A 12,802-nucleotide genomic window follows, 5' to 3' on the forward strand; every position below is an offset into this window, starting at 1 on the left:
AACTTGAAAGAATGGTGCTAGAGTGGCCCATTGATATGTATATACTGTATAATGCACTAATTTACTGAATGTAAATTGATTTTTATTTTAGCAACAGTCTGATTTTCCACAGCAGCAAAGCTAAGCATATATGTTGGGTTGCTTCATCTGTTGCTCAGTTGCTACCGGTAGTGGTGAATGGATTTTCCTTCTTTTTGCTTTTCAAGTTCACTATTGTTAAAAGGGAATCGGATTGGGCAGCTCTTCAAACTGAGGAAACTATCAAAGAGAGTATCATGTGCTGATAGACTTTTAAATGGGAGATAATTCTCTGGCAGGCCTTCAGAGAGAAACTGTCCACGATGAAATGAGATACGGCTTTCTAAAATGCTTTGTCCAGAAGCAATCCAGATTCAAATAAACAAGCTACGATGAAAGGTCTGGGACAAAATGCTGGATAATGATAGATAACAGCAAAAGGTTACAAGAACTGCCAGTAAAAACTTGTTTTCTGTATCTTTGCTACCTCTGATAGTCATCTGGAGGGTTTGCAGTGTAGAGCTGGTAGCTTTTGAGCCCCAAATTGAGAGAAACATGCTTAATTGATTTTCCTACTACCTAAAAGGAAATCCATGAGCTGAACCCCAGATAGGCACGTGGCCTCTGAGAGCCTTGGGTACAATTCTCAAAATTTGCCAGAAAATTTTAGTGGGCAATACGATGGGATAAATGTATTAAATACATGGGAATAACTATGACAACTCTATCTTGTTAACATGAAATGCTACCCACAGTGCCACTCTTGGGTGGAGGGTGACCTTTTAAATTGAGGGCTGACATTTCAGCTCTCATCTATATATGAATAAGAGACAGAAAAATGCATCACGTTCCAGAAAAATCATTTCCCCCCCCCACACACCAAGTGCTTATATTAGAATAGGTCTTTACAAAAATGTGAATATTTGAAAACCCATGTACAGAAGACGCACACTGTGTATACTCAAGCCAAAATCCACCAGAATGCATGCCTTTTATTGTAGATTTGGGGAAGGATGGGCACACGGAAACTAAATATATGACCAGGCTGGTTAAAACCAATCAAACTTGACATAATGCACTAGTTGTACTGTGAAGATTGGGACACCCCCTTTTTTCTTATAAGTTTAGAGTGATAAAGTTATAAATAACTGTATTAAAAGTTAAAAGGTTATCAATAACCTTTCTATTTAATATTGCTAAGGAATGCCTAACTGTGTTCTGCAGTGCATTTTGTGCAGTCATTTTTCTGCAGTTCATTTTGATGAATATTACAGGGTAAGCAGTGGTGGTATTCTACCGGTTCGGCCCGGTTCTGCAGAGCTGGTTGCGCTGATGAGCGGTGGAGACTGCTGCTCTGCTTTTGGGCCCGCCTACCTGCCTGGGCTCTCATACTCACCTTTATCACCTGCTTTTGAAATGCAGGGAGAGTGCAGGCTTGCAGGAGGTGAGTAGAAACACCTCTGTGCCTGTGTAAAGTGTGCGTTTGGTACGCACACATGCAAAGGATGTGCATGCGCACAAAGTGCGCCCACCAAGCCATGCCCACTGAACCGGTGGTAAAACTTTTTGAATTCCACCACTGAGAGTACAGGTTCTTGGAACTACAACTAGTTCCTGACTTAGGACTACGATGGAGCCCAACATTCTCCGTTGCTAAGTGATACATTTGTTCAGTGCTGCTCCATCTGACCACCTTTTGTTGTGAATCAATAAAAGTGAATAACCTAAATGCAAATTAGGGGTTGAAAACCTGCACACTAGATTGGTCCTTATACAACAACTTGGGATTGGGCCAGAACTAGTCCCTGATTGGCCACTTTTGGGACTTTTCTTATTGGTTAGTAGTTTGAACTTGTTGCACATTTTCATTGGTTAATAAGGCAGCAGCTAACCCTATAAAAGGGTTACTGCTGCCCATAGCGTTGCTCTGTTATGTTCTATTACTTATTAAAGAGTTGAAGTCACTGGTCAGATGTCTGGTCTCCGTTATTCTCCATACTTAACACCTTTCTTGCCACAAGTTGTTAAGAGAATAGTTGTGGTTGCCAAGTTACTCACACGGTTGTTGAGTGAATCTGGCTTCCCAACTGACTTTGCTTGTCAAGAAGGTCGGAAAAGGGGATCCGAAGACATTGCAATGGTCATAAATATGAATCCGTTGCTAAGCATCTGAATCGGCCACGGGGATGCTGCAATGGCTTGTAAGTGTGCAAAACGGCCCTTCGTTACTTTTTCCAGTGCTGTTGTAACTTTGAATAGTTACTGAACGAACTGTTGTATGTCGTGGACTACCTGTATGTACCTTTCTTGACATTCAGGAATTGCTCCTCTGGCCTTTTGGTGGTTGCACACCAGTGATGTGCTTCAGTCTTAATTTTGTGAGATTCTCTGCTTTCAGCTGCTTGCAGGGTTTTAAAAAAAACCCACAACCACTTAGCATTCCAGCTGCACTTAAAGTCCCACTGCTTTCGAGACAAATTTGCAGAATGGCTACCACGTTTTTCTTGAAGCCATTTCCCATTTCTCTGCTCAGACTCATTGCCCGGGTTTCACGATGAAAGGAAGCGAACGGCAACATAGGCTGCATAATTACAGTTTTAAAGCTCATCTGTTTCCAGAGCACAATAGGTTGTGACGTGTGCGTCAAATATTAAACAGAGACCACACTGTGACTTACAGAATCTCCCTGAAGGACAGCCTCAAAGTTGATGGCAGTGCTTATAAAAATGGCATTGGTAAACCAAACTCTTTTCTTATTACTGGGATTCTGCAATAGCCCTGTTTCAGTGGTGGGATTCAAATTTTTTTTACTACCAGTTCTATGGGCGTGGCTTGGTGGGTGTTGTGTGGCTTGGTGGGCGTGGCACGGGAAGGATACTGCAAAATCCCCATTCCCTCCCCACCCCACTAGCCTGCTTTCCAGCTCCGTTCTCCTGTGCAGGGCAACCAAAGAAGACCCAGCCAATCAGCTGGGACTCAATGGGAGGCGGAGAAGAGATGGAGGCGGGGCCAGTCAGAGACAGTATTTGCCGGTTCTCCCAACTACTCAAAATTTCCACTACCGGTTCTCCAGAACTGGTCAGAACCTGCTGAAGACCACCTCTGCCCTCTTTTCAATTAAAAATATTTCTTGACCATGAAGGTTTTTGTTTTTTTTAATCAGCAAAGCAGGACTGAGGATAAAATACAATTATTTCCAATATGTGTTATTATTTCATTTTCCTTCCTAGCATTTTCCTCTGATTTTTCAGCTCAACTGAGTGTTAATCCATTGATTATGACAGGAATTGACCTACTGACTTTTCATCTAAGCCTAATATTGTAGGCTGAGAGTGAGGGACTGGCACAAAGCCACCCAGTTGGCTTTCATACCTTAAGGCAGGACTAGAACTCACCATCTTCTAGTTTCCAGCCTGGTGCCTTCACCCCTAGACCAAACTGGCTTGTACGTTATTATTATTATTATCTTCATGCATTTATTTCATTCATAAGTCCTGGGCTCATAAAGACAACGAGCCTTGCAACTTTAAAAGATGCCTGAATATTTATTTCCCCAGCCAGTGGACAATTTGTGCCCGAAATTTAAATCAAGAACTTAAATCAATATTGAGAGGGTTAGCTGGCATAATCTGAGTTTTGGCAAGGAACAAATTCCCTGGTGATCAAATAATATCATGATCAAGAGCTTACAATTTTGGGACATCTGAATAGATCTCTGATAGCTTCCATGTTGGCTTCAAGGTGGTGGTTTTTGCTGAAACTGACAAGGTTTGGTTCGGATTCCATCTGGTCTATTGTTAATTAATTCTGGTTATTTTTACCCTGGGCAAGTGAAGGTCCAGCAGGAAGAGATGTAAGGAAATGGACTGGATCTGTAAACAGCTCAGATCAATCTCAGGACCCTTTTTAGATGAGAAGGGATGGGAAACTCCCCCTTTCTCGAAGTGCCCTCAGTTTTAACTCACAATGCTTCATTTCTACTTTGCAGAACGCAGAAATATTGGGTCTATTTTTTTTTCCTACTAGTTTTCATTCAGTTAGGAGAAAGCAAAATTCTTTTCAAGATTTTTTTTTTCAAAGGAGAAGAGCAGAAGGGGGAAATTTTCATGGCTGGAGTGTAATTTCTTGCACTTATTTAGTGTTGAAATGGTCAAGGAACTGGAAAATGATTACAGATGAACATCTCTTTGGAGTTCAGCCTTCCTTCTGGTTTCTCACAGTTTAAAAAAGATGTTTAAAGGATGGTGTTAAATTCCCTGAGTGTGAACTCCAGAATGATGGAAGGATAGAACACAAAACACCAGTAGCAGAAACATCATATGCCAGTTCTAACAATAAATTAATGCCTGAAGCCAAAGTAAACCTAGAAAAAAAAAAACACTTAAGAGTAAAATAGAAAAACAGGAATCTACAGGGAGGGGGGAAAAAAACCTTCTTGGGATTTGCAAGGACAATTTTGGAACAAGATGTTTTATTTTTATCCTGTGCAGATTTAAATATTTTTGACCAGGACTTTCCTCCCCAACTTGCATCATTTATACAATACATTCCTATATTATAGACTAGTCAGTATATAATCCGTATCCTACACTAATCAGTATATTATTTATATATTACTGCACACAACATGTTTCAGAGTTGTGGTACATCAGTGTTTCTTACGGGACACTGCTAAAACTTCTGTTCTTCAGAGCTATGAGGATCTTTTACCCTCATTTTTGTGTGGAGCTGTTGGGGGAATCGGATTTTTGTTGCTTCGGGACTTGGGGTAGCTTGAGTGGGGTAGGAATTGTCACCCCTTGTTAGCTCTCAAACATGGGAGAAAAGAAAACAGTTATAGAACCCTTTCAAACTTCTTGAGGAGTTACGCAACTTTTCATGGCACCAGTGAAGTGTCTATCAACCCTCCAAAAATCAACCAGGAACCTCCACAGCTGGTTTTTTTTTAAAAATTCAAATCTCTGTGGAGGTTCCTGGTTGACTTTGGTGAAAAAGAAATAAAGCTGGACAGGAGAATGAGGGTGTATTCCTCTTCTGTATTCCTGGAACCGTGATAGCTCAGTGGTTGGAATGCAGTATTGCCGGGTAACTCTGCTCACTGTCAGGAGTTTGATCCTGACCAGCTCAGGGTTGATTTAGCCTTCCTGTCAGTGTTCCAGAAAACCTCCACTCCAATAAATAACTCTGAGGCAGACATCCACTCTAAAGTTCTGTTTTAATTGGATAGTAAACTGGCACATCTGGGGAATCCCGAATCTGAAAGTTCCAGGTTTCCTTGCAATAAGTAAAAACTACAAATCCGCCCCCTGCACCCATCATCGCATCACATGCCCCAATCAATCTTCCGTCCCAACTTGAGACTTCCCCTCACCCAGGTGCAGAAATAACTGACCTTGATTTAGAAAAAAGATTGTTATTATATCTAGCCACATACACTCCAAGAAATTCCCCCCTCCCATTTTCCCAGGCTCAAGAATGTGACAATGTGGAAGTGTCTGGTGCTAATATGGCTTCCAATGCTGACACTTCCAACCTTCCGAAGTGGGTCAAATGAGGACCCAGATGGTTGGGGGCAATAGGCTGATATTGTAAACCACCCGGAGAATGCTGTAAAGCACTATCAAGCAGTATATAATTCTATTGCTATTCATTTGTATAAGAAATTAACACTGATATAGGAAATTTCTGTTGAAGACAAATGATGTTTGCTTCCTTGGGCAATCTCTACAGAGTGTCTTCAACATATCTTCACCTTCCTTTAAAAAGTACATTTTAAAACCACCTCTTCCAGTTTTTCCCCCAATTTCATGACAGCCATGTTCTATACTGATTTAACCAACCTCCCCAAGAAACATCACCCCGATTTGTGGGGTGAGAACACTGAAGGGTGTATGTGGCACCTTTCCAGGTGACATTTAGAGGCTCATGTTGCCCTGCTGCACAACAGGATAGAAGAGACAAGCTGTGATACAGCGAACCCCCTGGAAAGACACCTGCAAGAATAATCAACTGGAGCACAAGCCTGCTTTCTCCCCACTCTCCTTCCTCCATTCCCAGGGGTTTATATAACCATGTCTTGACAAAATGTCAACTTTCATGGCATGCAATGGCATAAAAGGCTGGAATAATAAACACAACTGTTCCTCTTTTTAATGTCAGAGAAAAGCCTGAAAGACATGAGGTGCACTGGGATTTAACGAAAAAATAACAAAGGTCAAGGGATAGATGAAGGCTGGGTTTACACACCTGCATAAATCTTAGTTTACATAAGCCAGTGGAATCGCATACATAATGTTGATCTGAATTTGCACAATATTTATTTATTTTATTCATTTAGTTTAGTTTGTCAAGCATGAATGAGAAAATGAGGATAAGTGTAAACATAACATATAAACATATAAGTATAAGTGGGTATAAGTATATACATAATAAATGAGTATGAATAAATGGGAACAGTAGGACAGGGATGGTAGGCATGCTGGTGTGCAGACTTCTTAGGAATGGAGTGAGGTCCACAGTAGACAGTTTAAGGTTAAAGTTTTGGGTGTTTGAGGATGTAACAACAGAGTCAGGTAGTGAGTTCCAGGCGTTGACCATTCTGTTGCTGAGGTCATATTTTCTGCAATCGAGTTTGAAGTGGTTTACTTTGAGTTTGTATCTATTGTTTGCCCTTGTGTTAATGGGGTTGAAGCTGAAGTAGTCATTGGCAGGTAGGACGTTGTACTTATACTTGAGAAAATTCAAATGAAATAAAGTAAGCTTAAGCATGATGTCTGGACTCAACCAAAAGGGAGGGAGGGAGGGAAGGAAGGAAGGAAGAGCAATTGTCTGCCTGTCCACTGTTTGTCCATCAGTCAGTCTGCCAATCAGCCTACCCATCAGAAAAATGGATCGACAGATAGGCAGACTTATGGGTGGGCAGATGGGTGGATGGACAGGTGGACTGACAGATGTGGATAATAATGATGCTAAGCAATAAAGACAATAAAGATGATAATAATGCTAGTGAACTCTATCCTACAAAAAGGAATAGTAGGCCAAGTTCCCTGGTGGTACAATGGTTAAGGGCAGTATTGCAGGTAAAGTCACAGTCCACAGCTTAGAATTCCATCCTCATGGGGCTCAAGGTTGACTCAGCCTTCCATCCTTCTGAGGTTGGTAAAATGAGGAGCCAGATTGTTGGGGGAAACATGCAAATAATGCATCAGCTGTTAATCACCATAGGGTGGTATGGAAGCTAATGCTATTGCTAAGATCCAATTTTACCTAAAATTACCATCTACAATAATATGATTTTTAAATGATTATAATTCCAAGTTCCTCATCTTTTCATTACTAAAAGCATGTCTGTGAATCCTGTGTGGGAGCTGCTGGAATTCTTGGAAACAAAAGTCATGTTGGATGAGGAAGCTTTGAAGTGTGACAATGCCTCTAGGATTTATTTACAAGAATGCTTTTGAAAAGGCCTATGAATCACAGAGCCAACGGTGAACCAAGGGGGTGTTTGCACAGTGACTGGTATTCTCCAAAGAATATTGGAGACTCTGACTATATTACATGCACATTTGTTAACTCTAGGATAAAAGAATGTGCACATTCGCACTTTATAGAATGGAGTTGTATTTGTTCTAAAAGATGCCACAAAAGCACCATCATATTTGAATCCTAATGCTTTTTTCTCTCTACCCCTGGGCTAATGCTTCTCAATCCAGTTATTTCCCACATTTGGACAAATTGAGTTAATCTCCCAATTTATTTGCAGTTGCTATCAAATATCTGGACATTCCCTGGTGCATTTTTCTTTTTGGAAAAAAAGGAACTTTTGTTTAATAAGAATTTAGTAAGTTTGTGTTTTTCCAAAACTTTGGACCTCCATTGTTACACCTTAGTTTTATTTCTTACTTGATTCCTTATCTCTCAAAACTACTCATTGTCATGGTGAGTCCATCTTCTTCTCCTTCCTTCCATGTCTCCCAATATTTGAGACTCTTCCACAGTGCTAGGACTTCGCTTAATGTGTCCAAATAAGGTAATTTGAACCTGGTCATTTGTGCACCCAGTGAAAGTTCTGGGTTGATTTGTTTGATGATCCATTGGTTTGCCTGCTTGCTTGATGGTCTATGTGATTCTGAAAAGTCTTCTCCAATACCAATGTTCAAAGGCAGCAATATTTTTTGTAAATTGATAGAATGGGAAAAGCTGTTATCTCTGTTTTTAAGAACACTGAAAAACTTCAGAGAGCCATGAGTGAGATATGTTTAAAGAATCCAGATGCTCAGATCCAGGTGCTACATCTGACAACTCAACAACTGTCTGGCCAGGCAAACAGCTGCTTGTGCCTTGCTTATTTATGCACCTGCTCTCCGTTCTGTGTGCAAATTGCATGCATGAAAATGATGGATGACAACCGCTTGCCAGTTTAGCTCATTTGTGTCCTCAAGCACATTGGTCTGGTTAGTAAACTTCGAGGGTTTCCACCCACAGGGTATATGTCAAAGGGTTAAAATGCGATTGAAGCTCAGCCCCTTTTAAAAAAATGTATTTCTGAAACCTTCCTTTTAAACTCAAGTGAATAGAATAGAGCAGAGCAGAGCAGAGCAGAGCAGAGCAGAGCAGAGCAGAGCAGAGCAGAACAGAACAGAACAGAACAGAACAGAATAGAATAGAATAGAATAGAATAGAATAGAATAGAATAGAATAGAATAGAATATAGAGTAGAGTAGAGTAGAGTAGAATAGAATAGAATAGAATAGAATAGAATAGAATAGAATAGAATAGAATAGAATAGAATAGAATAGAATAGAATAGAATAGAATAGAATAGAATTTTGGGAGAATATAGAGTAGAGTAGAATAAGATAGAATAGAATAGAATTTTGGGAGAATATAGAGTAGAGTAGAGTAGAGTAGAGTAGAGTAGAGTAGAGTAGAGTAGAATAAAATAGAATTTTAATTTCTAAAGCTCAAAGAGATGGGTTTCATTCAGCATTAACTTCAGTTTAAAAGGAATCCAGCTGGGGAATTTTGGGAGTTGAAGTCCACAGGTCTTAAAGTTGCCAAGCTTGGACACCCCTGAGCTAGATTTATTTTTATTTTTTTATTTATTTGATTTGTCAATCACTTACAAGATAATAGGTCTAAGTATGAACATGAGTAAGAATACAGGAAATGGGTATGAATAAATGGGGACAATAGGACAGGGACGGTAGGCACGATGGTGCACTTATGCATGCCTAGATGGTTACATCCCATGGCTTTGTTAACAAATGTGCTTGTCTGCTCAGAAAAAAAGGCATAAACCAAAACAAGAAAACCTGGGGGAATCCTGGCGAGTGGATGAGAGAGGGTGAGAAAGAGGAAGCTCTCCTGCTTGGCAAATTGGCGTTTTGTGTTTAGCAAGACCAACGATGGTTACCATTTGTGAATGGGTCAGTCCTCAGGGCAGCCATTTTCTTTGAGAACTCTTGATGTGCACTCAAAATATTAAATGAGTCTTATTTGCAAAAATAGAAAGGATAATTGCAGTTCTTCATTGATTACTAAATATTAACTTCAGGGCACTTGCTCTCTTTCTTCTACCGTAACCTATTATTAATTCAGGCACTAATTTTTATTTGTTAAATTTATACACTACCCTTCTCACTGTCAAACAACTTTCTTATTACCAATACTCATAACAGTAATGTCATTAATTCTAGAATAAACCAAGAATTAATATAAATTCTACAATCAATTATATAATATAAATAAGGGATCACCAAATATAAAATAAGGGGTCTCCAAATTAAGAGCCCTCGATACATGATAGTATAATACTATCAACTTCTATACCTTTAAATCAATAAGTAAAACAAAACAAGAAAAATCACACAGCGACCCTTGAAAAAGAAAGCGTTTAAAATAATTAGTTAGCTTCATTTTCATATTTTCCTTTAACTTTTGTCTGCTTTTACTTTAGAACTTTTTGGGGGGATCGTTAGTTGATCTTGGAATGTTAATAAAGGGGTTTCTTTAAATTGAAGTGTTCTAGTGTCAAAAGGAATTCTGGTGGACTTGATACAGAAGAACCAATAAAGCTCCTTAATTAAAGCCATCAAGTCTTGAAGCAGCTGTGCCATTGATAGGGTGTGTGGAATAGTTGCACACAACTTTAAGTTACTAATACTGCTAATTATTATCATCTTTTTTGACTGCTGAGCTGTTAAAAAGATGTTGCAAAAGGCACAGTCCTTGACACATTTTTAAAAATAAACCCTGTTCCTGATAGCACATGGATTTTACTATTTTCTGTTAAATAATAACAGGAACCCTACCTCCACAAAAATTGGCAGTTGCCATCTGTTATTTAATCAGTATTTTTCAATGAGTCATTCATTTTTTATAATATGGGATTAGAACATGGCCATTTTATTGCCTGCTTCTTTTGTTTGTTTATTGAGTCTCTATTTATGTAGTCAATATGGTGTCAACCAGACAGAAGAGAGAGAAGAAAACATAAAAGATGGAGAAGAAATAGCCTAGAATGGCCAAAAACTTCAATAGGGAACATTCCTTATTTTAACGTTTAATTGGTAACTTAATGTGTTCTTTGTTCTTTGTATATAAACATACTCTTGGATCAATATAGGTATAAAATTGCTGCAGATGTTTTATATAATCAGTCTTTTAAACATTATATTACTCTGTAGATGGTGGATAAAATTGGATTTTGATCCAATATTTGCTAAATTTATTTTTGTAAAACAGATGTCATTACTGTTTGCAGCAGAAATATCAGCTATCTGTCCACCTGTCATTCCTGTCTGTCAGTCAGTCCACCTGCCCATTGGACGGATGGATTGGCAGATGGGTGGATGGACAAACAGATGGGCAGGCGGGCAGGCAGCCAGAGAAACAGGCAGATGTGCAGACAGAAGGACACATGGATGGAAGACAGCTGTGTTATTGAAATGTTTATGAAAAATGGGATGAATTATGGAATGAAGAAGTACTTGGTTGTATTTTAAGAGAGAGTGATAAGTGTTTAATGTTGACTGTACATGCTGGGGATGAACATTTGTCTAATGTTTTTCTTTTCTTTTCTCTACTTTAATGATGACTAGCAGCAAGACGGATGAACTTGATTACAGAGGCGATGAGTGCGCCATTGGGGGACTTGAAATATCAGGTTAGGGATAAATTGTCCTGGAGAAATCTATGTGGTCGCTAGGAGTCAAAAACAACTTGATAATGCATAAACAATAATTTAGTGCCAGCAGTTCTTGGTATTATTAGATTGAGCACCAGAAAGAATGCCCGATTAGAAATGTTGCCTGTGCGTTACAAACATCTTGGAAATCCTTAGATGGCAGCCATGAACTAGAGAAAAACTAGAAAATCCAACTCATGGCTGCCATCTCCTACCTAGGTTTTGCAGCCTAAATAGAGCAACTTTGCCAATCTCAAATTTATACCGGACCTCGGACATCCTACTGGCATTGCACAGAACCCACCAAGCCCTGGCACTGCATTCCCATTTGAAATCTGTCCCACATGTGCATCCATCTATATAGGTGATGCAGTGGCCTAGAGATGGAGTTCTCATCACACAATCAGGAGGCTGTGAGTTCAATCCTAGGTAGAGGCAGATATTTCTCTTCCTGGGCACAATGAGAATATATCTGCTGTGAACTCCACATTGGTGACAAGAAGGGCATCCGGCCAGTAAACACCCAGCTCCATTCAGTTGCCTCAATTCCACCCCGATGCAAAGGGTTATGGGGTCATTAAAAGACAAAAAAATGTACATCCATTTATGTAAACTAACATATGGGGATTGGTCTATGATAATTCACTGCAGCCAACTCACCACAGCCAACTTGCTACAGGACAGAATTATCAAAGAAATGGTGGAACTGAAGCATTGAAGAAAGGATGCCAAGGGAGGGACAAATGAAAATGTGGAGGACAAACATTAAAATAATGCTGTCATTATTTTAAATAATTAAACTGAATTTTTGAATTGTCCTGCAGCGAATTATCCCATGGCAAGATAACCTGCAGGGAGTTGGCCGTAGCAAGTTGTCTATGGCAGGTTGTCCATTCTGTATGGAGACTGCCCAGAAGTGTGTGTCCTGGGTGATTGCATTACGAGGCCTTAAAATGTCCAATCACCTCCTGACTTTTCAGCACTGGAAAGGCAACGAATGTCCTTAAGGACTGAGTAGTCTTTACTCTCTCCTCTCCCTGTTGCCCTCATTAAGCACATGCCTTGTGATACGAACTGAACAGTGTTTGTTTGACAAGCAGCAACCTAGAAATTATCTTCGGTTCACAGAAAGACTGCCAACCTGCAGAGGCAAATCGGAAAGCTACCACCAACATGAGCAAGGATACAAGGCAACACAGTGGGTTTCTCTTCCCCGCTCTTCCCCTTACGATGATACCAGAGTAGCATGTGTGGATGTGAGAAGCTGAGTGCCTTGTTTTCTGGGATTAGCACCTTGCCATTATTTGCTGTTGGAGGGAACCCATGAGGTAAACAAACGGGAAAATTTAGAAACCCACGTGACGGATTGTTCCATGCCCTTATGCTGCTCTACATGGGAGCGGAGTGTTTCTGGCTTTCTTGATGTTTAGTGGTGAAATGTCATGGAGGAGATAAGAAAGCTAAAAGGAGTCTTTCTCTCTCTCTCTCTCCTCTCTCTTTGCCTTCCCTCGCAGCTCTCTTTGGGCTGCCATGTTCTATCATTAGTTGGACTGATAAACCTCACAGGGTATTTTTAAACATCAGAAGTTCAAAAGAA

At 39.9% G+C, this 12,802-nt stretch overlaps 1 long non-coding RNA gene across 1 annotated transcript in view; it reads right to left on the reverse strand.

The window, feature by feature from the left end:
* LOC148129833 (uncharacterized) overlaps positions 1 to 12,802 on the reverse strand; it is a 304,663-nt gene that overhangs the window by 81,397 nt on the left and 210,464 nt on the right. The gene's annotated exons all lie outside the window — the stretch shown is intronic.

The sequence above is a fragment of the Notechis scutatus genome, chromosome 9 (genome assembly GCF_049901735.1).
Source record: "Notechis scutatus isolate UNSWTSFEM ecotype Mainland chromosome 9, rNotScu1.2, whole genome shotgun sequence".
Lineage (NCBI taxonomy): Eukaryota > Metazoa > Chordata > Lepidosauria > Squamata > Elapidae > Notechis > Notechis scutatus.